The sequence below is a fragment of the Loxodonta africana genome, chromosome 26, assembly GCF_030014295.1.
Source record: "Loxodonta africana isolate mLoxAfr1 chromosome 26, mLoxAfr1.hap2, whole genome shotgun sequence".
Classification (NCBI taxonomy): Eukaryota; Metazoa; Chordata; class Mammalia; order Proboscidea; family Elephantidae; genus Loxodonta; species Loxodonta africana.
This window is the reverse complement of record NC_087367.1, coordinates 25,141,384-25,167,853: the sequence shown is the minus strand read 5'-3', so window position 1 is coordinate 25,167,853 and position 26,470 is coordinate 25,141,384. Positions and strand designations below refer to the sequence as shown.

At 44.4% G+C, this 26,470-nt stretch overlaps 1 protein-coding gene across 1 annotated transcript in view; it reads right to left on the bottom strand.

The window, feature by feature from the left end:
- Positions 1 to 1,930: 1,930 nt before the first annotated feature.
- Positions 1,931 to 26,470, bottom strand: part of HNRNPLL (heterogeneous nuclear ribonucleoprotein L like) — a 91,115-nt gene continuing 66,575 nt past the window's right edge. Inside the window, exon 14 of the mRNA XM_064277183.1 lies at positions 1,931 to 25,566. The gene's annotated coding sequence lies outside the window, so the exon portion shown is untranslated. The remainder of the gene's footprint in view (positions 25,567 to 26,470) is intronic.

Sequence of the window (26,470 nt, the reverse complement as noted above, 5' to 3'; positions counted from 1 at the left end):
TCCATACACAAAAATGGGCTCTAAATGGATCAAAGACCTAAATATAAACCCCTAATACATGGCATGAGCCATTTCTTTGATACAATCTCTCTCTATATATATGTTTTGCAGCCCTAGTGGTGAAGAGGTTAAGAGCTACAGCTGCTAACCAGAAGATCAGCAGTTCAAATCCACCAGTTACTCCTTGAAAATCCTATGGGGCAGTTTTACTCTGTCCTATAGGGTGGCTATGGGTCAGAATCAACTCAACAGCAAAGGGTATGTATATATATTTATACCCTTTACTGGTTTTTCTCCTCTAGAGAGCTCAGCCTAGGACGTCTGGTACCAAATTGTTCTGAGAAACGAAATTGTAAGGATGAGTTTTCTAAATTGGTTCTCAAGTCTGGCTAGTCTTAAAGATGTTGATGACTCTGCTTCCAGCAATAAAGAGGGCACTCCTAATCCATGGTGTGAGGTGGCAATACAAATACGCAAAATATCACGACCATTAGATCAGGTATTGGTGAAAGGCAATGCTCTGGGTGAACACATGTGTGATATCTTTCTATACTTTGTCACAATTAGAAGGTTTAAGGGAGCTGGTTGGTTGGTCCTACTTTCACTAGACAAACCTGTGAAAGAAAGAGAAGCATCAGGGCTTCAGAAGCAAAGCTCAAGTGCCACATAAATGACCTCCAAGTTTCCACTTGTGCTTTGAAAGAAAGCCTTATTTCTTGTAGTAGCAGCTGATATTGCCAAAAACCAAACCCAGAGTCTTAATGTAAGAATGGCTAAATTACAATGCCAGCTCAATTGCCAACCTCAAGAAGTGTCTGAAGTTAAAGTAAAGGTGTTAATTGGGAAGAAATGGGATCCTGAAACTTGGGATGGGGGCATATGAGCAGATAATCAGGAGGCTGGAGACACTGAGCCCCTAAAGTCTGTTGAATCACTCCTGCCAGCAGAACCACTCCCATCTGAAGAGATTATGTTTGTCTGCTAAACCACCCTGCCCAGAAAAACCATTAGCCCCTCCACTTCTATCTAATGAAATTAGCCCTAGCTCAGCTGCCTCTAAAGAGCCCTTGTCTGAGTCATTGCCTGGGGCATCACCTGAGGCAGATGCTTTACAAGACAGTGTCGAATGTTCTCAAAACCATTCCACACTAGGATTCTGACTTCTAGACCTATAACTAAAGTCCCACTGAGCCCCAAAAGGTGAAGTACAAAGTGTGGCCCAGGAGGAGATACACTACACTCCAAAAGAACTGCTTGACTTTTCTAATATGTACAAACAGAACCTGGGGAATATGTGTGGGAATGCCTATTAAGGGTGTGGGATAACGGTGCAAGGAACTTAAAGATGGATCAATCTGAGTTTATTGATATGGGTCCACTAAGCACAGATTCTTCATTCAGTGTTTCAGCTCAAGTAGTTAGGAAAGGATCTAATTGTTTATTAGGGTGGGTTGTCAAAGCATGGATTACGAGGTGGCCTACAGTAAATCAAGTTGAAGTACCAGACCTGCCTTTGTATACTGTAAAAGAAGGTATCCAAAGGCTTAGGGAAATTGGCATGCTAGAGTGGATTTATCAGGTTAGACCCACAGACCCACACATGGAGTGCCCAGACAACATACCTTTTACCACAACTGTGAGGAACAAATTTGTGAAGGGAGCTCCACCATCCTTAAAGGCTGCTGTGATTGCTATTTTATGTGAATCAGATTTGGCAGTGGGAACTGCCCTAACTGAATCAAGACACCTAATTGCAATGGGGCTGATTGGACCCTGTGGTAGTATAGGCCAAGTGGCTGCACTCAGTTGACAAAGTGGGTGTGATTACAGTAACGGACAGCGAAGTCAAAGCAGTCATCAGAATAGTCTGACTCGTTTTGGGCTTACAACATTGGCTACTTAGTCTTGGTGTCCCTAGGCATGAAATAGATAGGAAATCTAAATATTTTCTTGATCTGTACATACGGATGAATTCTAGGTCAGGTGAACAGCAATCTAACTTGAACGGCCAGAACAGAGAGTCATGATCTCTAAATCAACTCCCAGATTTGAATGAGTTTAAAGACCCACAATCCCTTGAATGATGGGGAGGCTGGGTCCCCTTGAGGAAGGACTCAAACACACTGTCAAAATTTTTTATTGTTAATCTCTCTCCCAGACTTCCCCAAAGTGATCTAAGGCCTTTTACAAGAGTGGCTGTCCACTGAGGAAAAGGAAATAATCGGGCTTTTGGGGGATTACTGGATACTGGCTCTGAACTGACACTAATTCCCGGAGACACAAAATGGCAATGTGGCCCACCAGTCAGAATGGGGGCATGTGGACGTCAGGTTATTATTGGAGTCTTGGCTCATGTCCATCTCACAGTAGGTTCAGTGAGTCACCAAACTCCTCCTGTAGTGATTTCCCCAGTTCCAGAATGAACAATTGGAATAGATATACTCGGTAACTGGCAGAACTCCTACTTTGGATCCCTGACAAATAGAGTAAAGGCTGTTATGGTAGGAAAAGCCAAGTGGAAGCTGTTAGAACTACCCCTACCTGGGAAAATAGTAAACCAAAAGCAATACTGCATTCCTGGAGGGATTACAGAGATTACTACCACCATCAAGGACTTGAAGGATGCAGGGGTGGTGATTTCCACCACATCCCCATTCAACTCACTTATTTGGCCTGTGCAAAAAACAGGCCTGGGAGAATGAAAGTAGATTATTGAAAATTTAACCAGGTGGTGATGCTAATTGCAGCTTCCGTTCCAGATGTAGTTTCATTGCTTGAGCAAATTAATACATCTCCTGGTACCTGGTATGCAGTTATTGACCTGGATAATACCTTTTTCTCCATACGGGTTTGAAGGACCATCGGAAGAAGTTTGCCTTCAGCTGGCAAGGCCAGCAATACATCTTCACTTTCCTACCTCAGGGCTACATCAACTCTCCAGCCCTATGTCATAATTTAGTCCACAAGGACCTTGATTGCCTTTCCCTTCCACAAGACATCACACTCGTCCATTATATTGATGAGATTATGCTGATAGAACCTAGTAAGGAAGAAGTGTCAATGACTCTGGACATATTGGTAAAACATTTTCATGCTTCAGTGGGTCTCAACCCACCTGGAGCAAAGGACACAAGGTAATTATGAGTCCAAGGGACAGGAATGGCCACATAAACCAGAGACTACATCAGCCTGAGACCGGAAGAACCAGATGGTGCCTGGCTACAAACAATGACCGCCCTGACAGGCAACAAAACAGAGAATCCCTAATGGAGCAGGGGAGCAGTGGGATCAGACCTCAAATTCTCATAAAAACACCAGACTTAACGGCCTGTCTGAGACTAGATGGACCCCGGAAGTCATGGTCCCCAGACCTTCTGTTAGCCCAAGACTGGAACCATTCCCACAGCCAATTCTTCAGACAGGGATTGACTGGACTATAAGATAGATAATTATGGTGGTGAGGAGTGAGCTTCTTGGCTCAAGTAGACACATGAGACTGTGTGGGCAGCTCCTGTGTGGAGAGGAGAAGAGAACGCAGGAGGGGATAGAAGCTGGCTGAATGGACACAGGGAATACAGGGTGGAGAGAAGGAGTGTGTTGTCTCATTAGGGGGAGAGCAACTAGGAGTGCATAGCAAGGTGTATATAAATTTTTGTATGAGACACTGATTTGTAAATTTTCACTTAAAGCACAATTTAAACAATTTTTTTTCATGCTAGAGAGTGGAAAATTAATCCCACAAAAATTCAGGCACCTCCCACCTCAGTGAAATTTCTAGGGGTCCAGTGGTGTGGGGCATGTCAAGATATTCCTTCTAAACTGAAGAATAAGTTATTGCATCTAGCTGCTTCCACAACTAAAAAGGAGACACAACTCTTGGAGGGCATCTTTGGATTTTAGAGGCAACATGTTCCTCATTTGAGTGTGCTACTCCAGCCTATTTATCAAGTTACTCAAAAAGCTACTAGCTTTGAATGGGGCCTAAACAAGAGAAGGCTCTGCAACAGGGTCAGATTGCTGTGCAAGCTATTCTGTCACTTGGGCCACATGATCCAGCTTATCCAACGGTGCTTGAAATTTCACTGGCAGATAGAGATGCTGTTTGGGGTCTTTGGCAGGCCCCTATTGGTGAATCATAGCACAGACCCTTAGAATTTTAGAGCAAAGCCCTGCCATCCTCTGCAGATAACTGCTCTGCTTTTGAGTAACAGCTTTTGGCTTGTTACTGGGCCTTTGTAGAGACTGAATGCTTAACCATGGGACACCAAGTCAGCTTGCAGCCTGAGCTACCCATCATGAACTGGGTGTTGTGTGACCCACAGAGTCATAAAGTTGGACGTGCACAGCAGTACTCCATCATTAAATGGAAGTCTTATATACAAGATCTGCCCAAGCAGCACCTGAAGGCAAGAGTAAGTTGCATGAGTAAGTGATCCAAATACCCGTGGCCTCCAATCCTGTCACATTACCTTCCATCTCCCAGTCTGCACCTATGGCCTCATGGCGAGTTCCTTATGATCATTTGACTGAAGAAGGGAAAACTCGTGCCCGGTTTACTCGAAAGTGGACAGCGGCAGCATTACAGCTCCTTTTTGGGACTTCCCTGAAGGATAGTGGAGAGGGGAAATCCTCTCAATGGGCAGAACTTCAAGCAGTGTACCTGGTTGTTCACTTTGCTTGGAAGGAGAAATGGCCAGATGTGCAATTGTATACTGATTCATGGGCTGTGGCCAATGGTTTGGCTGAATGGCCAAGGACTTGGAAGGAACATGACTGGAAAATTGGAGACAAGGATTTATGGGGAAGATGTATGTGGATAGACCTCTCTGAATGGGCCAAAGAAATGAAGATATTTGTGTCTCATGTGAATGCTCACCAAAGGAAGACCTCAGCAGAGAAGGATTTTAGCAATTAAATGGATAGGATGATGCATTCTGTGGAAACCAGTCATCCTCTTTCCACAACTACTACCATCGTTGCTCACTGGGCTCATGAACAAAGTGGGCATGGTGGTAGGGATGTATGGGTCCAGCAACACAGACTTCCACTCACCAAGGCTGACTAGGCTACAGCCACTGCCAAGTGCCCAATCTGTCAGCAGCAGAGACCAACACTGAGTCCCCAGCATGGCACCATCCCTCAAGGTGATCAGCTAGCAAGCTGGTGGCAAGTTGATTACATTGGACCACTTCCATCATGAAAAGGGCAGTGTTTTGTCCTTACTGGAATAGACACTTAATCTGGATATGAATTTGCCTTCCCTGCACACAATGCTTCCTCTAAAACTACTATCTGTGGACTTACAAAATGCCTTGTCCACCATTGTCCTATCCCACACAGCATTGCCTCAGAGCAAGGGACTCGCTTCACAGCAAATGAAGTGTGGCTACGAGCCCATGCTCATGGAATAACTGGTCTTTCCATGTTCCCCCATCATCCTAAAACAGCTAGTTTGATAGAATGATGGAATGACCTTCTAAAGACACAATTACAGCCCCAGCTAGGTAGCAATACCTTGCAAGTTTGGGACAATGTTCTTCAAGAGGCTGTATATACTCTAAACCAGTGTTCAATCTGCGGTGCTATTTCTCCCAAAGCCAGGATTCATGGGTCCAGGAATCAAGGGGTGGAAATGGGAGTGGCATCACTCACTATTACCCCTAGTGACCTACTCACAAGTTTTTTGCTTCCTGTCCCAGCGGCCTTATGCTCCGTAGGTCTAGAGGTCTTAGTTTCAAATGGAGAAATGTTCTCACCTTGAGACACATTACTGATTCTGTTGAACTGGAAGCTAAGAATGTCACCTGGCCACTTTGGGTTCCTTATGCCTCTGTATCACAGGCAAAGAAGGAGTTACCACACTGGCTGGTGTGATTGATCCTGATTACCAAGAGGAAATAGGATTGCTATTTCATAATGGAAGTAAAGAAGAGTATGTCTGGAATGCAGGTGATCCCTTAGGGTGTCTCTTAGTACTACCATGCCCTATGATTAAAGTCAGTGGAAACCTACAGCAACCCAATTCTGACATGAGAGGCAGAGCCAAGATGGCAGAATAGACAGATGCTTCCGGTGAGCCCTCTTACAACAAAGACCTGAAAAAACAAGTGAAACAAGTGTATTTATGACAAGCTAGGAGCCCTGAACATCAAAGGCAAGCTTATAAAATGAACTACGGGGCAAGGGGGAGGAAGAGATGGTTCAGCGGAGAGGAGTTACCAGGCCTGAATTGCGGGGAGCCCTCAGGCACCATTCCCGGGAGCAGCGGTGGCAGGCTGGTACTAGCGTTCAGCTGCAGTTTCCTCAGAGAGAAGCAGCCAGCCACACAGCCTGCTCACACCTCCCGTACCAGAGAAGAAGGGCGCTCTCAGCAAAAGCTAAGTACTTGCGTATATTTTACCACGCCCCCGCCCCCCACCCCTAAGCCAGCTTCGGAGGTTGATTTCCCTGGGCCTGAGATAGGCCCTGTTGAGCACCTAGCGCCATCTTCCCGGCCTTGGAGAAGGAATAAATTCGCAATTAAAGGAAAAGATAATTTGCCAGCTCCACTAACCGGGGGAGCTTAGGACAGAAGTGGCTCCTGTCCAGGCATAAATGATCCATAGACTTTGAGTACCTTTCCCCCCTGCATGGACCTGTGTGGGCCTATTTCAGGAGAAGAGGCCCTTGTTGGCAGACTCCAACCATTTCAGCTGCGCGGCAGAGAGGTGGGTATTTGATGTTTGACATTGCTTTGCCTATTATACAGGGCCCTCACCTACCCACATCAGGGGCCTAACAACTGGTGGCTCCACTCAGGTCACCCAGCCACCTGTGACAGGTGTCCAAGGATAACTGGTACCTCCCAGTCCTTACAACCAAAAACATTAGGTGCCCATGGTCCATCTGCAGAACCCACCCACCTGCACGCTCTAGGGAACAGAGACATGCTTTCCTCAGAGACACATGGGGGATGATTCTCAGCCCCCTGCCTTGTTCAGAGTGTGATCCCCTGCTGCAATCAGATACCGGTACCTACACCAATCACTCCTACCCCTCTAAGACTGTAGTACAGAGCCTGTACCACGCATTTGGTGATCAGCTAACTGGACACATGAGCTGAATTCATACAAGAAAAGTGAATGGACTCCTAGACTGATATACCTGATAACAGCTCTAGCCAGCTGGGGACAGGACGTAAGAGATTCAAAGGCAAAAATAATCAAGCTTCTTAGCTCACTCAAGCAACCCATTTGGGCTTATCAAAACAAAACAAAGCAAGCAGCTAAGGCATAGTAAGCAAACATAAGATAAACTAATACAATAACTTACAGACAGCTCAGAGACAACAGTCAATATCAAGTCACATGAAGAAACAGACCATGATCACCTAAACAAGCTCTCAAAACAAAGAATCCAGGGATCTTCTAGATGAAAGTGCCTTCTTACCAGAGGCAGGATACAAAAGATTAATATACAGAACGCTTCAAGACATCAGGAAGGAAATGAGGCAATATGCAGAACAAGCCAAGGATCACACAGACAAAGCAATTGAGGAAATTAAAAAGATTATTCAGGAACATAATGGAAAATTTAATAAGCTGGAAAAATCCATAGACAGACAGCAATCAGAAATTCAGAAGATTAACAATAAAATTACAGAAGTAGACAACCTAATTCTGATATGACTACTAATGACCCAGACCCTTCAGGAATAAAGGTTTGGGTCACCCTACCAGGCAAGAACCACAGCCAGCTAAGGTGCTTGCTGAGGGCAAAGAGAATACAGAATGGGTGGTGGAAGAAAAAAAAAAAAATGAAGAAGATAGTTCTAAATACCAGTTACGGCCACGTGACCAGTTGCAGAAACAAGGGCTGTAATTGTTATGAGTATTTCTACTTTGTATGTGTGGATCAGAAATTTTTGTTTTCTTCCACATATAAAATATAAGATATAAACAGGGCTAGTGTGTTTTTGGTTGTACACATGTTAGTTGTATTATGTTAGGCACAAGTATGACTTTATAATTGTCTTTATTCAGAGATTATGTATGGTTTAATGAGATGTGTACATGTGACAAGGGTGGACCATGGTGGTTAAAATCATGTGTCAACTTGGCTGGGCCATGATTCTCAGTGTTTATATGTGATCACTCCCATGATGGGATCTGCTGTGTGTAGCCAATCAGTTAAAACCAGTTTCCTTGGGGGTGTGGCCTGCATTCAAATATAAGCAGATGTTCTGGCTTTTTTCTCACCTTGGGTCCTGTGGCTGCCTCCCATTCGTCTGACCTCCGGTTCTTGGAACTTGAGCTATCAACTTATCTGCTGATCTTGGGATTTGTCAATCTTCACAGCTTATGAGTGGAACCCTGCTCTCTGACCTGTCAATCTTGTGTTTGCCAACCCCTGAGCTGCATGAATCAGGAGAAGCCTTGCAGTCTTTCCTGCCAATCTTGGTATTCATCGATATTCACAGCCTGTGAGCAAGAGCCTTGCCTTCTGACCTGCCAATCTTGGATTCACCAGCTCCTGCAGCTTCGTGAATTGGGAGAAGCCTCTATACTAATCCACGGACTTGGCATGTTCCAGTCTGTATAATTGCATGAGCCATTTCTTTGATGTAAATCTCTCTCTACACATATTTATATGCTTTACTGGTTTTGCTTCTCTAGAGAACTCTGCCTAAGACAATGTCATTCCACAATTCATCTGGTCTACAATCATTAACATTTTGAGGCTGGATTCTCTAGAGAAGCAAAACCAGTGAAGTGTCTATATGTATATATAGATATATATAGAGAGAGAGAGAGGTTGAGAGAGAGAGAGAGATTTATAACAAGGAACTGGCACACACAGTTGTAGAGGATTGAAAGTCCCAAGCCTGTGGGTCAGGCTGGAGGCTTCTTCCGACTCACATAGCTGCAGGGGCTGGCGAACACAAGACTGGCAGGCAAGAAATCCCAAGAACTGAAGGTCAAATGAATACGAGCCAGCTGCAGGATCCAGAGAGAACAAAAGCAAACCAGTCTTGCCAGAAAGCCTACCTATATTGGATGCAGGCCACACTCCCAAGGAAACTCCCTTTCAAGTGATCAGCTACTCACAGAGGACCCCATCATGGAGGTAATTACACTGTATCAGATCTCATCATGGAGGTGATTACACCATTATACCACTGCCAAAATACATCATAACTGCCAAACCACATCATAACTGCCAAAACACTGAGAGTCATGGCCCGGCCAAGCTGACACAGAACCTTAATAATCACAGGTCCTGAGATAATAAGATACAAAGGAGTCCTTTGGGTAGGACCATGGCTAAAATCAGCCATGCTTTTAGGAGAAAGTGAGGTAAAGGGGCAGCCTGGGGACAAGTTTGGGAATTTCTGCCAAAGGAAAAGGGAGGGAGGAAGACATTGAAATAAGGATTATGGGGAGGTGTTGGGGTGCCTGACTTTGTGTACCACCATCTTGGTTATAAAAAAGGTTGCAGATTGCAAGAGAGAAGTAAAGGTGAGAGAAAAATAGTTCCTATGACCCCAAGGGGAAATCAGCAGAAACATTAATGACTTGGCTCCGACCAGCCATATGTGCCCTGTTTAATTCACCAGAGCCTCATCTTTCCCTCATGTGCTGTCCCAGTTCTCTTCCTATACCCAGGAAGTCTTGCTTTCTGGGTAGGTCATTCCACAAGGAGGTTGGGTCACTTATTTCTGGGAGGATATGGTGCAGGTCCGTGGAGGGAGAAGGTAGATAGCTCAACCTCGGATAGAAATATGTGCCCTGAAATTCAAGATGCCTTTCACTAATTCCCACAGAGCCTGGTGTCCAGTAGCTGAGGACAAAATGGTAAATACATCACCTCTGTCTGCTCCTGTCCTGCTAGCAGTATCTAAGGAATGCTTTCTCCCTGGGGCAGCCTACTTGGGCCTAGAGGCCAGTTTTGTCGGTGGAAACCTTGCTTGGAAAGGAATATTTCCAATAGAGGCTCAAAAGATGCTTCTGGGTGAGCTCAGTGCTGTAGCAGAGCAATGCCCTCAAAAAGAGGGACTGGTTAAAGTGTTGGAAAACAGGATGGGTAAGGTTAGGAGACACAGAAGGCTGAGGACTACACTAATAGAGGCTTTTGGACATATCAATAAAGCAAATTTTCGTAGAGCTCTGCCCATGAGCCAGGCACTTGTAGTCTTCACCACAACCGGGCAAAGCATGGCTTGCTGTCCCTGTTATCACAGGTGCAGACACAGACTCTGACCCAAGTCACTTGCCCAAGGTCACCCAGTGGATAGTGGCAGAGCCAGGGTACCCACTGTCCAGGTGGCCCTCTAAGAGGGAAAAACAGTAGCATCTGTAATCAAGAAATGGTGATATGCAGGTATTTTGTATTTCTGCAGCATGAAAGCGTTATTGTTGTTTTTGTCGTTGTTGTTGTTAGGGGCCATCGAGTCAGTTCCGACTTATAGTGACCCTATGCACAACAGAACGAAACACTGCCTGGTCCTACACCATTCTTATAATCGTTGTTATGCTTGAGCCCATTGTTGCAGCCACTGTGCCAATCCATCTCATTGAGGGTCTTCCTCTTTTACACTGACCAGGTACTTTACCAAGCACGATGTCCTTCTCCAGGGGCTGATCCCTCCTGACAATGTGCCCAAAGTATATAAGACACAGTCTTGCCATCCTTGCTTCTAAGGAGCGTTCTGGTGGTGCTTCCTCCAAGACAGATTTGTTTGTTCTTTTGGCAGTCCACGGTATATTCAATATTCTTTGCCAACACCACAATTCAAAGGCATCAATTCTTCTTTGGTCTTCCTTAAAAACCTTAGGTTAGACATAAGTAGGAAATAGATTCTCTCAAGAAGTTAAATAAATTCTTTTGGGGGATGATTCTGCAGTGTCACCCTGCCTTGAAGTGGGAGGATGCATGGTGAGGGGGCCCTTGCAATCCAGGGGCAGCCCAGACAAAGAGGCATGGGTGTGGGGCCTGCAAGTGGTTCTTGGGAGTAACAGAAGAGGGAAAGCCACAAAATATTCCCACCCCTGCAAATACACACACACACACGAATAGATTAATTGAAAATTGGGGGGCCTTTTTTACTTTAATACTCAAGGAGATGAGATTCTAGTGTATAGTGGCAGGTGGTGAGGTGGCTGTTTTAGGCTGTTAGGCTTGTCTGCCCCTCCAAGATAAATGCCAGTGCTTATTCTGACTGTTGGAGAGAAGAAGGGGATATGGGGGCAGGGGGAGGAGGAGAAGCAGTGGTGCCTAAGCAGAGACCCCTCCAAGCCTAGGTGTCTACCTTCCATGGGCTGGCCAAGCAGGAAACACAAGGCTACTATGTGTCCCCATCTGTGGAGAGCTGGCTGGGTCCTCTTGCAGACTCAAGGACCCCCCACCCCATCAGTGCCAGCAAAGAATGGAATGATTAAAGCAAAACCAAATCCCAATCTTCACAGTGTCTTTGCCCATGGAGTTCAGCATCTGCAAGCAGCTCACCACCAAAAATGAGTTAACTGGGGAGGGGTTCTTTTATGCCCGGGTCCTCTAAGATGGTCCCTGCCCATAGAGACTGAAGACAGCCTCCTCATTTCTGGAGCAGAGAGCTTTGCTTTCCAATTGCAGTGGGACAGTGTCAGATGCTTCGCATATGTCCTCTATGATGAGTCTTGTTTACAGGGTTTTCCAAACGCCTTCAGGAGCCCCCATTACCTCTATTCACAATGCTGTCCTTGCTTGGATGCACTTCTGTTTGCTTTCCGTCAGCCTAAATCCTATTCATCCTTCCAGGACTAAGTGAAGATACTTCCTTCTTGAAGCCTCCTGGGTCACCCAGCCCGCAGAGCTCTCTCCCTCTGTGGAGGGAGAATTCTTTGCCTTCACTGTCTGAGCCACTCATTTGCTTTTTTCATGACCTCTACACGCATATCAAGCAGCACTGGTGGTGCAGTGATTAAGTGCTCTGCTGCTAACGAAAGGGTCACCAGTTCAACCCACCAGCCGCTCTGTGGAAGAAAAGATCTGGTGATCTGGTCCCATAAAGATTACAGCCTACAGGGCTGGGAACCATGGTCTCAGGGGACATCTAGGTCAATTGGCATAACATAGTTCATATACAAAATGTTCTACATCCCACTTTAGTGAGTAGCATCTGGGGTCTTAAAAGTTTGCAAGCAGCCATCTAAGATACATCTACTGGTCCCATCTCATCCGAGCAAAGGAGAATGAAGAAAACCAAAGACACAAAGGAAATATTAGTCTAAAGAACTAACTGACCACATGAACCCAGCATCCACCAGCCTGAGTCCAGAGGAACTAGATGGTACCCAGCTACCACCTCAACCACTCTGATAGGGATCACAATAGAGGGCCCCGGATGGAGTGGGAGAAAAATGTAGAACAAAATTCAAATTCACAAAAAAAGACCAGATTTACCAGCCTGACCGAGACTGGAGGACCCTGAGACTATAGTTCCCTGATACCCTGCTGACTCAGAACTGAAGCCACTCCTGAAGGTCACCCTTCAGTAAAGATCACACAGGTCTATAAAACAAACAATAACACATGAGAGGAACATGCTTCTTAGTTCAACCATGTACATGAGACCAAATGAGCAACACCTGCCTAAAAGCAAAGAAAGAAGGCAGGAAGGGACAGGAAAACAGGCTGAATGGAAGTGGGGAACCCAAGATGGAGAAGGGGAGAGTGTTGACGCACTGCGGGGATTGCAACTAATGCCACAAAACACTTTGTTTATAAATTGTTGAATGAGAAGCTAATTTGATCTGTAAACTTTCACCTAAAGCACAATAAAAAGAAAGAAAGAATAAAGATTGCAGCCTAGGAAACCCTCTGGAGCAGTTCTACTCTGTCCTACAGGGTCACTATGAGTTGGATCAACTCGATGGCATGCAACGCTCCCATACCAATGATCATGGAAATGGCCCAGAACTGGGCAACATTTCATTCTGTTGTACATAAGGTTGCTATGAGTCAGAGGTGACTCCATGGCCACTATCAGTAACAACCCCCTCTTCAAGGTTACTTGACTTTTTAAAGGCTTTTGTCCAGATGATTATTCTTTTTTTTAATTTCACCCAGCCACAGCACTCTAGTGTGTACATAGACACTCAGTAGATGCTTTTTGTTTGACTAAGTCTGAATTACAAACAACTTCTTTAAAAAAAAATTTTTTTTTTTAATTGGGCCTGCATTACATTTTCTAAACAATAAGTGTCCCAGCCTTCCGTTATCCAAAATTGTTGTTAGTTACCTGGGTAATTCCAAGTGGATCAAAGATCTAAATGTATCGAACAACACGATGAACATTAGTGTCACTGAACTATACATGTGAAGATGCTGAAATGGCAAATATTTTGTCACCTATATATTTTTCAAGATTAAAAAAAAATCCAAATGTAAAAATGAAACCATACAAATAATAAAAAAATAAAAAAAAAAGGAAGAAAAAAAATGGGTGGATTACTTGGTAACCTAGATGAGGCTAGAATTTTCCCTAATTATGGCTCATAAAATCCAGAAATAATAAGGAAAAAGATTAATAAGTTTGACTCCGTGATAATATAAAAATATCTTAAGCAAAATCAAAAGACAAATGAAAAGCTGGGGGAAATATTTGCAAATTATATCACAGACAAAAGGCTAATATCCTTAACAATGAAAGAATTTCTAAGAAGAAAAAGCCCAATAACCTGGTAGAAAAATGGTCAAAAGATATACACAGGCATTTCACATAAAAGCAAAAGCAAATGAAGATATGTTCACCATTGCTTAAGATATGCAAAATTAAACTATAGTGACATACCATTTATTATCTTTCAGGGAGGCAAAAAAATCCCAAAGTTCCAAAATACACTCTGTTGGTGAGGCTCTGAGGAGATAGTCACTCTCCTACATTGTTGATAGGAATTCAAAATGGTACACAGTCTCTTTGGACGAGGATTTTGTAACATCTAGCAGAATTGCTTGTGCCTTTTCCCTTTGACCCAGCAATCACATTTCTAGGAGCCTATCCCAAACATAACTACCAAAGTTGTGAAATGACACGTGCTCCAGGTTATTCTTTGCAGCACCATTTGTAATAGCAAAGACTGGAAACGACTCAAGTGTCCATCTATAAGGTGCTGGCTGAATAAATTACATAGCTGTGAAAAGGAGTAAGGATGGCCTCCAAAGCATACTGGTTTGTGAGGAATACAAGGTCAGAAGAGTACATATAGTATGCTACCTTTTTTGTTAGAACCAAAAAAAAAAAAACACCAAATCCATTGCCGCGGAGTCGGTTACGACTCACCTCAACCCCATGTGTTCCTGAGTAGAACTGCTCCACAGGGTTTTTCTTTGCTGTAATCTTTATGGAAGCAGGTCACCAGTCGCTCACTTGGAAACCCTATGGGGTAGTTCTAGTCTGTCCTATAGGGTTGCTATGACTCAGAATCGACTCTATGGCACACAACAACAACATAAACAACAATGGAAGGATAAAGCAATAACTAATAAAAAATCATTATCTTTAGGCGGAGAAAGAGAATGATGAGTTCAGTGAGAAAGCGGGCAGGCATTTATATCTTATTGTATAATTTTGACTTTCAGCCATGTAAATATTTTATATAATTAAAAAACAAAATCCTATTTGGAAATGGCAACCCCTGTCAATCAAAACCAAACTGAAATAAATGAAACTAACAGTGTATCAAGTTGATTTCATAATCACATAAAGAAGAATTATTTCAAGTGACTTTAAAACACAGTATTTTGACTGAACATCCCTGATAGGATAGAGCCTAGAGACTGAGAGAATCACAAAGAAATCTTAAACCATATTCATCAGTCTTCCTAGTGATTCTACAAGACAAGCGACCCAGTTTCTTCAACAAATAGAATGAGCAAAATTTAAAATAAGATATTCTTGCATAGCTTAGGAAAGACTTAAGAGATCTACAACCAAATGTAACTATAAAAAGACTGTTTTGAAACAATCAGAGAAAACTGAACTCTAGCATGAGATGATATTAATAAATTATTAATTTTATTGATAAAAGTATGGTGGTTGCTTTTTAATCATTTCTCAGAGGTTTTTTCCCCATTTAGTTATTTCTAACTTTATTTTGGGACTATATGAAGAAGAACGGGGCATCAGGATTGGAAGAAGACTCATTAACAACCTGCATTTTGCAGGTAACAAACACAACCTCGCTTGCTAAAATTGAAGAGGACTTGAAGCACTTCCTAATGGAGATCAAAGACCATAGCCTTCAGTATGGATTATACCTCAAAATAAAGAGAAAAAAAAAATCCTCACAACTGGACCAATAAGCAACATCATGATAAATGGAGAAAAGATTGAAGTCGTCAAGGATTTCATTTTACTTGGATCCACAACTAATACCCATGGAAGCAGCAGTCAAGAAATCAAAAGACACGTTGCATTGGGCAAATCTGCGCAAAAGACCTCTTTAAAGTGTTGAAAAGCAAAGATGTCACCTTGAAGACTAAGGTGCACCTGACCCAAGCCATGGTGTTTTCATTCGCCTCTGATGAAAGTGAGAGCTGGACGATGAATAAGGAAGACGGAAGAAGAATTGATGCTTTTGAATTGCAGTGGTGGAGAATAATATTGAATATACCATGGACTGCCAAAAGAATGAACTAATCTGCCTTGGAAGAAGTACAACCAGGATGCTCCTTAGAAGCAAGGATGGTGAGACTATGTCTCACATACTTTCACTATGTTGTCTGGAGGGATCAGTCCCTGGAGAAGTACATCATGCTTGGTAAAGCAGAGGGTCAGGGAGAAAGAGGAAGACCCTCAATGACATGGGTCAAGTGGCTGCAACAATGGGCTTAAGCATAACAATGATTGCGAGGATGGCACAAGACCCGGCAGTGTTTTCTTCTGCTATACATATCATTGCTATGAGTCAGAACCGACTTGATGGCACCTAACAACAAGAACTTTATTTTGAGATCTTTTTTAAATGAGGTTTCCAGACATCTGGACGACAGAATCTCAGTGGTAACACATTCCCAGGGCTCGGTGACACTGAGTCCCATACTGAACACCTAAATCAAGGGTGAATTTTCCAGAAGGTGCAAGTGAGGAACTAGCACCTTTAAAGGGAGTGAATTTATAACAAGTATTCCATTTGATCAAGTTGATTAAAGTGGAAACATTTTCTTGGCATGTAAAATTACACCTAATCTGAGGCTGAGAGCACAGGCTATGGGGCCTGGTTGCCAGGTTTGAATTCTGGCTCTGGTGCTTCTACTGTGTGTCCTTGGGCCAGTTGCTTAGCCTCCCTGTACCTCGTTTTCTCTGTCTACAAAAGGAGAATGATGATAAGACTTACACTCTTCAGTAAAGTGTTTAGAATTATTTTTCTACCTTCTGAGAGTGAACATGTTAGTGGGGAAAGATAACATAACAGATCATTGTTACACCCCTCCACTCCTCCCCCAGTGGTGTGCCCTTGGAGACTGGACTCCACTTTGGCTGACGCCAGATGGTGGCCTTTAGGCTGTGAGGAGTGGAGAAGCCCAAGGCTGCCCTGAGGGTAAACCAGACCAGATGTCAAGATGACCTCTGACCTGCTTCCTCCAGGAAGACCTCCCTCATCCCTCTGCCCAGATTCAGTGCCTTCCTTTGCCTTTCTCCTACTGTGGATTACTGCCACCCAAGGGAGCACCCATTGCATTATACTGAAATTCCTATGTTTTTATCTCCCCTACAGGTCTGCACACAGTAAGCATAGGGCTTTGCCTTGCTGTCTTCTGTGACCTGTTGGACAGTACCTGGCACCCAGTAGGCCTTTGCTAACCACTTGTTAAACTGAACTGAACAGGATCACCCAGTGGAAGGTCCATATGTAAGGGGTCCACACAGAGGACCTCTTGTCTGAGCAGAGAGGAACAGATTGAAGGGGGGTGGGGAGCCACAAGCAAATGGCCAATCTGAACTGCTACTTGGGATCCATCTTGCCCATCAAAAGTTAAACCCACCTCATCAAGAACATGCTTGCCTGGGGGCAGAGCCGACATGGTGCTATAGACAGAAGTACCACACTGTCCGTCAAATAGACAAAAGACGGTCTTTTAAACAAATGTTGCTGGTGAAACTGGATGTCCACCTGCAAAAAAATGAAACAGGACCCGTACCTCACACCGTACACAAAAACTAATTCAAAATGGAGCAAAGGCCTAAATACAAAACCAAAAAACTATAAAAATCATACAAGAAAAAATGGGATCAATGCTAGAGGCCCTAATACATGGCATTAACATGATACAAACCATAACTAACAACACACAAACTTCAGAAGATAAGCTAGATAACTGGGATCTTCTAAAAATTCAACAAACACGCTCATCGGAAGCGTTCACCAAAGGAGTAAAAAGAGAACCTACAGGCTGGGAAAACATTTTTGGCTATGACAAATCTGACGAAGGTCTAACCTCTAAAATCTATAGGAAAATCCAACACCCCTAGAACAAAAAGATAAATAATCCAATTAAAGAATGCACAAAGGTAATGAAGAGACACTTCACCAACGAAGACATTCAAGCAGCTAACAGACACATGAGGAAATGCTCACTATCACTAGCCGTTAGAGAAATGCAAATCAAAACGACAATGAGATACCATCTCACCCCCAGCATTACTGGCATGAATCCAACAAACAGAAAATAACAAGAGTTGGAGAAGCTGCAAGGAGATGGAAACTCTTATGCACCGCTCATGGAAATGCAAAATGGTACAACCATTCTGGAAAACCATATGGCACTTCCTTAGAAAAATAGAACTAGAAATACCATATGATGCAGCAATCCCACTCCTAGGAAGCTATCCTAGAGAATTAAGAGTCGTCACAAAGATAGACATATGCACACCCATGTTCGTTGCAGCATTGTTCACAATAGCAAAAAGATGGGAACAACCTAGATGCCCATCAACAGATGAATGGATAAAAACACTATGGTACATACACACAATGGAGTACTATGCAAAGATAAAGAACAATGATGAATCTGCAAAGCATCTCACAACTTGGTTGAATCTGGAGGGCATTATGCTGAGTGAAATAAGTCAATCCATGAAAAGGCAAATATCGTATGAGGCCACTACTATAAAAACTCATGAAAAGGTTTATACACAAAAAAACAATGTCTGACAGCTCCGAGGGAGGGGAGAGGTGCGGATGGAAAAATACTAAATAGACATAGTTAAGCAGTAACTCTGGTGAAGGGTAAAACCAAAACCAAACCCAGTGCCATTGAGTCGATTCCGACTCATAGTGACACTGGTGGCGTAGTGGTTAAGTGCTGTGGCTGCTAACCAAGAGGTCAGCAGTTCGAATCTGCCAGGCGCCCCTTGGAAACTCTATGGTGCAGTTCTACTCCGTCCTATAGGGTCACTGTGGTGAAGGGTAAGACAGTACAGAATATTGGGGAAGCCAGCAGGACTGGTCCAAAATAAGGTCATGGAAGCTCCATAGACACATCCAAACTGCCTGAGGGATGCAATTACTGGGCTGAGGGCTGAGGGGACCGTGGTGTTGGGGAACATCTAGCTCAGTTGGTATAATATAGTTTATAAAGAAAATGTTCTACATTCTACTTTGGCGAGTACTGTCTGGGGTCTTAAAAGCCTGTGAGTGGCCATCTAAGGCACTCCACTAGTCTCACCCCATCTGGAGCAAGAAAGAATGAAGAAAATCAAAGACACAAGGGAAAGATTTGTCTAAAGGACTAATGGACCACACCTACCACAGCCTCCACCAGAGTGAGTCCAGTACAACTAGATGGTGCCTGGCTACCATCGCTGACTGCTCTGATAGGAATCACAATAGAGGACCCTGAACAGAGCTGGAGAAAAATGTGGAACAAAATTCTAACTCACAAAAAAAGACCAGACTTACTGACCTGACAGAGACTGGAGAAACCCTGAGAATATGGTCCCTGGACATCCTTATAGCTCGGTAATGAAGTCATTCCTAAGGTTCACCCTTCAGCCAAAGATTAGACAGGCCCATAAAACAAAACAAGACTAAAGGGGCACACCAGCCCAGGGGCAAGTACTAGAAGGCAGGAGGGGACAGGAAAGCTGGTAATAAAGAACCCAACGTTAAGAAGGGAAAGTAATGTCATAAAACAATATGCGTACTGCTTAGTGAGAAGCTAGTTTGTTCTGTAAACCTTCATCTAAAGTACAATAAAAATAAATAAATAAATAAAACATTCTTGCCTAATCACACTCAGTGTGTGTCCCTTACTTTGCACCACAAGCATTTACTGATCACCCCCCCCCACCAAATCAAATACACTCCTCCCTCAAAAAACTTCAGACTGGTAGAAGGGATGAGCCAAAAAACTTCAGACAGGTACAAAAATAATTCTAAACAGTTTATTGAAGAATCTCAACAACTTGGGGGAGAGAGGTAAAAACATGAATTGTGGTCCAATAATTGCCCCTAACTAGTCCAGGTTGATTCCCTCCTCCCACCCCCAACAGCAGAACCCTTAATCCCATCTTTGCCACATCCATAGCTTTCCAGTCACCTTCACTTATTTCAGATTGAAGACTCAGTCCTATTCATTTTAAAATTTCAAGTTTCCTCACCTCCCCTTCAGCCCATGCAGGCTGGATCCATGTGTGAATCTAGCTTAGACTTGGTCTTCCCTTACCCGTCTCCCCCTCTCTTCTGTAGGGTAACCCCTCCAGGAGGCACTAAGGCAGGAAGAAGGGAGCGGCAAAGAACGGGTGTCTCCTTACTTAGTGGGTTGAGGTTGCTATCCCCTCCTTGGTTTTAGCCACTTGTTATCTATGTCCCTGTGAGGCTGGTGAGGACCCCCTCCCTCCCTCAAAGCTCCCCTAGGGCACTCTGCCCTTGTATAAGTGCAGCCCTGCTTCTAGCACATTGCCAGGTGGTGGCATGGATGCATCACCACCACCACCCCCAACCCCATGCATCTCTTCTTTGCTTCCTTCACTGTTGTGGCCACAGCATCGTCTTCTCTCACCCACCCTCCATGGTCAACTTCAGGGCTTAACTGCTTGCACAGACCCATTTTCCACCCCTCAGGAGCTGAGAACTCAAGGCAGCAGCTCTGAACCCTCTCCGGCAGGATCCTCCCCCACCACGCCCCTCCCATTCTCTTACTCCTGCTCCACACCCCACGGCAGCAAGTCCAAGGGCCAAGCAAACAACCACTGGGGAGAACAATGCCAGCAAACACCTCTAATTTTTTTCTTATGATTCTCTTAGACCCTGTATTGGGGCTATAGTAACAAAGTACTACAAACTTGATGCTCATCAGACCAGAAAGAAGAGGACAGGAGGGAGGTGGGGGGAATCACTGTTTCACAGCTTGACCAAGGTAAATGATGCCACTAAGAAATACACAAGAGAAAAGGACTTTTTTGGTAAAAGATAAGACATGTAATTTTGTACCACCAAAAAAAAAATGTGTGCGGTTACATATGTATGTATATATGCATATATGTGTATGGGCATATATATGTACATGCGTATACACATATAGATGTATCTGTATCAAAACCAAAAAAACCAAACCCTTTGCTGTTGAGTAGATTCCAACTTATAGCAACCCTATAGGACAGAGTAGAACTGCCCCATAGGGTTTTCAAGGAGTGTCTGGTGGATTTGAACTGACAACTTTTGGTAAGCAATCAAGCTCTTAACCACTGTGCCACCAGGGCTCCAGATGTATCTAAATGGACAGGTATGTGTGTAAACTACATAGATGGCATAGTTGTGGATACTTCTTGGACATAACCAAATATCTCACAAGTTTAGTTTCCTGGGTTCGAAGGCACAGGACCATAGTCCTGCGGGACAACTTTGTCAATTGGCATAATTTAGTTCATAAAGTTTATGTTCTGCGTTCTAGTTTGGTGAGTAGGGTCTGGGGTCTTAAAAACTTGCAGGCGGCCATCTAGGATACAACTATTGGTCTCTACTCATCCAGAGCAAAAAAGAAAAAGGAAACCAAAGATTCAAAGAAGAAACTAGTCTGCAGGACTAATAGTCTACATGAACCACAGCCCCACCTACCCAGAGACTAAAAGAACTTGATGGTGCCCAGCTACCTCTACCAACCCTAGTGATCAGGGCTACCAATAAATGGATCTGGATAGAATGGGAAAAAAATGTGGACTAGAACTCAAATTCTTAAAAGAAATCCATACGTAACTGAACCCCTTGAGACTGGAGGACTTCCTAAGACTATCACCCTGAGATACTCTTTAAACCTTGAACCAAAACTAGTCCCTGAGGTTGCCTTTTAGCTAAATAACTGAATAATTTGTGTAGAAATTGTTAAATGGGAACCTAATTGCTGTGTAAAGTCTCACCAAAAACACAATTAAAAAAATGTTTTTTTAGATGGGGGGAGGCAGGATGGGGAATATCCCCTCTGTTCATTCCTTCTAAGGCTCTGAGAAAGAATCTGTTCATGCTTCTTTCCTAACTTCTGGTGATGACTGGAATCCTTGGAATTCATCAGCTCGTAGATCACTCCAATCTTCGCCTCTGTCTTCACATGGCTGTCTTCCCTGTTTGCGGGTGTCTGTGTCTCCTCTCATCTTTTATAGGACAACACTCATATTGGATTAGGACACATCCTATTCCAGTTTGACCACATGTTAACTGATAACATCTTCAAAGACCCAGTTTCCAAACAAGGTCACAATCACACATACCAGGAGTTAGGACTTCAACATATCTTTTGGCAGCACACAATTCAATCCATAGTAGCTCCCCTACCTCCTTCTTTGGCTTTAGGGAGGGGAGTGAACAGCCTCTCTCCCTAAAAGCAATTCAGCCTCCCCCTTTCGAATCCTCTTCTTACTTCCGATTGGTAGGGAGAGGGCTTGGATAGGGGGTTGTGGGACCAGCCCAGACTCCTCTTTGTAAGCCTTGTTCGGAGATAGCTGGCCCCAACTTTGAGGAGCTTACTGGTGAATCTCTGAATTGAGAACATGGATAACTTAGCACCTTTGGTCCTTACTTGTAAACCCTAGCTCAAACTAGTAGTGTCACAGGTGCTCCAAGGAGGGAGAGATCTCTTTGAATAGTAGGGAATGGGGAAAACTTTTTGAACGTGGGAATATTTGAACTAGGCCTTAAGGAGAGGTCAGATTTGACAAAGAAGAGTGAGAAGCAGGAGGCAGCAAAGGGCATCTAGACAGCAAAGGCAATAGCCCAGAAACAAGAAGTTGCAGGACTTTTAAGCATTTCATGTTGTGTTGGCTCAGCCTGAGCTCAGTCTGTCCCCTGATGCTTTGAACCTGTTACCATCAAAAGAACTCCTACTCACGGAGACCCTATAGGACACAGTAGACCTGCCCCATAGGGTTTCCAAAGTTGTAATCCTTATGGAAGCAGACTGCCACGTCTTTCTCCTGTGGAGCGGCTGGTGGGTGAACTGCCAACCTTTCAGTTAGCAGCCTAGCTCTTAACTCTGTTGGAAGGCCCATGTTCCCTCCAAAAGCTCTAGGGAAGAATGCTTCCTTGCCTCTTCCAGCTTCTGGTAGTTGCAGGAAGTCCTTGACATTCCTGGGCTTGTGGCTACCTAACTCCAGTCTCTGCCTCTGTCTTCACATGGCCACTTTCCTCTGGGTGTGTCTGTGTCCAAATTTCCCTCTTCTTATAAGGATATCAGCCATTGAATTAGGGCCCACTCTAATCCAGTACGATCTCATCTTAATTTGATTATATCGACAAAGACCCTATTTCCAAATAAGGTCACATTCACAGGTTCTGGGTGGACGTGAGTTTTGGGGGGACACTATCGAACCCAGTACAAGGGGTGAAGGCAGCAGTGCAGCATTCTCAGGACCAATATTTGGGCTAGCTCAGGCACAGTAAGCTGAGACGACTGGAGATGACTGTGCTGGCAAGGAGCCATCGGCCTTGAAAACAGGGTACAGGCATGGCTTAAGCTTTCTTTTGCCTCGGGACATAAAACTAACAAAATTCTTCCGCAGCTGATCACATTTCTCTGTGGGCTTCATGCAGAAGTGCCCACATTTCTCTTTGCGCTTAGACTGCCCCACACAGCTAATTCTAACTTGAATGGCACAGTCCAAAATGCACCGGGTTTCTATCTGACCAGCCTATCCTGAGTGCCCGCCATTGCACAGTTCAATCACAGCACACTGTTGTTGGCTGCTGCCGAATCGGTCACCAACTCATGGTGATCCCATGCACAATGGAGTGAAATGCCACCTGGTCCTTCACCATCCCCATGATTGGTTTCAGATCAGACCACTGTGATCCAATAGGGTTTTCACTGGTTGATTTTCAGAAGTAGATCTCCAGGCCTTTCTTCCTAATCTGTCTTAATCTATTAGTCTAGAAGCTCTGCTGGAACCTATTCAGCAGCATAGCAACATGCAAGCCTCCACCGACAGACATGTGGTGACGGCACAGGAGTGCAGTGGCCAGGAATCAAACCTGGGTCTCCTGCATGGAAGGCAAGAACTCTACTACTGAGCCACCACTGTCTCCTCAATCATAGTATAAGGAGGCCTAGAGGAAGAAAACAGAGGGGCCGGCCACTCACTGGCCATGTGACTTTGACAAATCACTTACTCTCTGAGCCTCAAATTTATCATCAGAAACACAGGAGTGAATAAGACCTGCCCTAACACAGGATCAGAGGAGGGAAGTGATGTGTGTGAAAGTGCCTACGAAAGTGGCAACGGCACACAAAGTAAGAAGCAATGGTGATGACGTGTAGCTTTATACACTGAACGCAGCATTTCAGTTCTTGTCCAGAGCCGGAGAGTCTAAGTGCGTGAGGATACAGAGAGGGCTAACACTCCACTGTGGGACATAAATAATACTGCCAGCTTAAAATAAACAGCACCCCGGTGTTTTGGGTCCTCCTTTTCTCTATTTCTATGGCATCTATCACCATGGTATCAAGATACTCAAGAAACACATTAAGTTTAAAGCAGAGCCATATGTGGGAAGACACACTCCTCTCCTGAAGCTGATCTCCTGCAGCTGAGCTTGGGGGAGGAGTGACAAGGTGGAATCGACTCCCCAGATGACAGAATCCTGCGATTGCATGTAGAAGAAAAGCTAGCACCAAACATCTATCAAATACCCACAGGGCGGAGCACCTTTTTAGCTGCCTGGGGATTCACAGTAATGATTTCCCAGTTCTAGTCCTCAAGGACTTAGAGCCTCAAAGGCAATAGCTGACTCCAAACATACGCCTAGCACAAGGACATTAGATTATAAGAGGGCTTGTCCTTGCCAAAGGTGGATACACACACAGATGTGAGCTCATTTCTGGAAAAACAGGCTCAACCCAGAAGCAAACTCTGCCTCACAAATACCAGGGAGCATCCGGAATAAATGCATAAAAGCTGTCACTGCCGAGGTGGTTTAAGGGGAGGGGAGGGTCTGTGGAAGACCCACAGAATGGCGCAGACAGTAAACAGGCGAAGCTTGTTCTAAATCTAGAGATGAGTCTTGTATCTCATCACCGAAAGCCCTTGCCTTGTCCAGTGGTTTCCTCTTGACTCTAAGCCGAAGTGGCTTTTCCAGTATTGGGGTCAGCTCCAACGTAGCTAATTTGTCCCTATAGTTCATAAGCCCTAACCCAATTCACTCACTATCTGAGAGACTTACATACCCACCCAAAGGGGCTGGCATGAGTCTTCAGGGGCCCTCCTGGGTTGCTCATTTCTCCATAGAGGGCACCATCCTCCAGCCCAGCACCCAAGAATCCCCTCATTGGCAGTATCGGTGGGGCCGCCCACCTGCTGCCCACCCAGGTCTTCTCTGCTCTGGTCTCCACCTCAAATTCGAGAAATGTTCCTCCTCCTTAACAGACTTACAGGACTTAACAGACTAACATACCTCACTCCTCTGGTAGGACTCGCCTCTTCATGGAGGGGTGTGGCCTTAAAGTACAACACCAGCATTCAAGAAGTAAACAAGAACTTTGGACCACCACATTTGTGTTCCTCGCAAGCCTAAGAGGGCTGTTGTGAGGGAAAATAAGTTTATAGTAAGTATTTCCAGCTTTAATACTTTCCAGAAAGAAGTGAGAATATAAAGAAATATGCATAAACCCATTGCTGTCAAGCCAATTCCAACTCATAGCAACCCTATAGGACTGAGTAGAACTGCCCCATAGAGTTTCCGAGGAGTGGCTGCTGGTTAGCAGCCGGGTTCTTAGCCACAATACCTATATATACATAAATGTGTGAATTTTAAGTTGTTGTTAGGTGCCGTCCAGTTGATTCCAACTCATAGCAACCTTATGCACAACTGAACAAAACACTGCTCAGGCCTGCACTATCCTCAAGATTCTTGTTATGCTTGAGCCAATTGTTGCAGCCATCGTGTCAATCCATCTTGTTGAGGGTTTTCCTCTTTTTCAGTGACCTTCCACTTTACCAAGCACGATGTCCTTCTCCAGGGACTGGTTCCTCCTGATAACATGTCCAAATTAAGTTAGACGAAGTCTTGCAATTCTTGCTTCTAAGGAGCATTCCGGCTGTACTTCTTCCAAGACAACACCCTGAAATATAAAGATAACACAACCTTGCTTGCTGAAAGTGAAGAGGACTTGAAGCACTTATGATGACAATCAAGGACTGTAGCCTTCAGTATGGATTGCATCTCAGCAAAAAGAAAACAAAAATCCTCACAACCAGACCAATAGGCAACATCACGACAAACAGAAAAGATTAAAGTTGTCAAAAAAAAAAAAAAACCCATTGCCATTGAGTCAATTCCGACTCATAACGACCCTATATGACAGGGTAGAACTGCCCCATAGAGCTTCCAAGGAGCGCCTGGTGGACTTGAACTGCCGACCTTTTGGTTAGCAGCCGTGGCACTTAACCACTACCCACCAGGGTTTCCCTGAAGTCGTCAAGGACATCATTTTACTTAGATCCAGTCAACGCCCATAGATGCGGCAGTCAAAAAATCAGACAACATGTTGTATTGGGCAAATATGTTGCAAAAAGACCTCTGTAAAGTGTTGAAAAGCAAGGATGCCACTTTGAGGACTAAGGTGCACCTGATCGAAGCCTTAGTATTTTCAATTGCTTTGTATGCACGTGAAAGCTGGACGGTGAATGAGGAAGACTGAAGAATTGATGCCTCTGAATTACGGTGTCGGCAAAGAATACCGAATATGCTGTGGACTGCCAGAAGAACGAACAAACGTGTCTTGAAAGAATTTTAAGCACTACTGAAAATGTTAAAGGGCTTCTGTTACAGTGAAAGTCCTGAGGCAAAACCACTCCATTCTGAACTTAATTCCCACTTCCTTAAAGGTGCAGCAAGGAGGCTTGAAGTGAGACTTGCCTCCAGGCTCAGAAGGCGGGAGCTGTGCGGCCAGGGGGAGGCCGTGCCCTGCTCGGCCCCTGGGGGTAGCCCCCACTCCTGTCCTCTTCTCCCGCACCCCAGCTCCC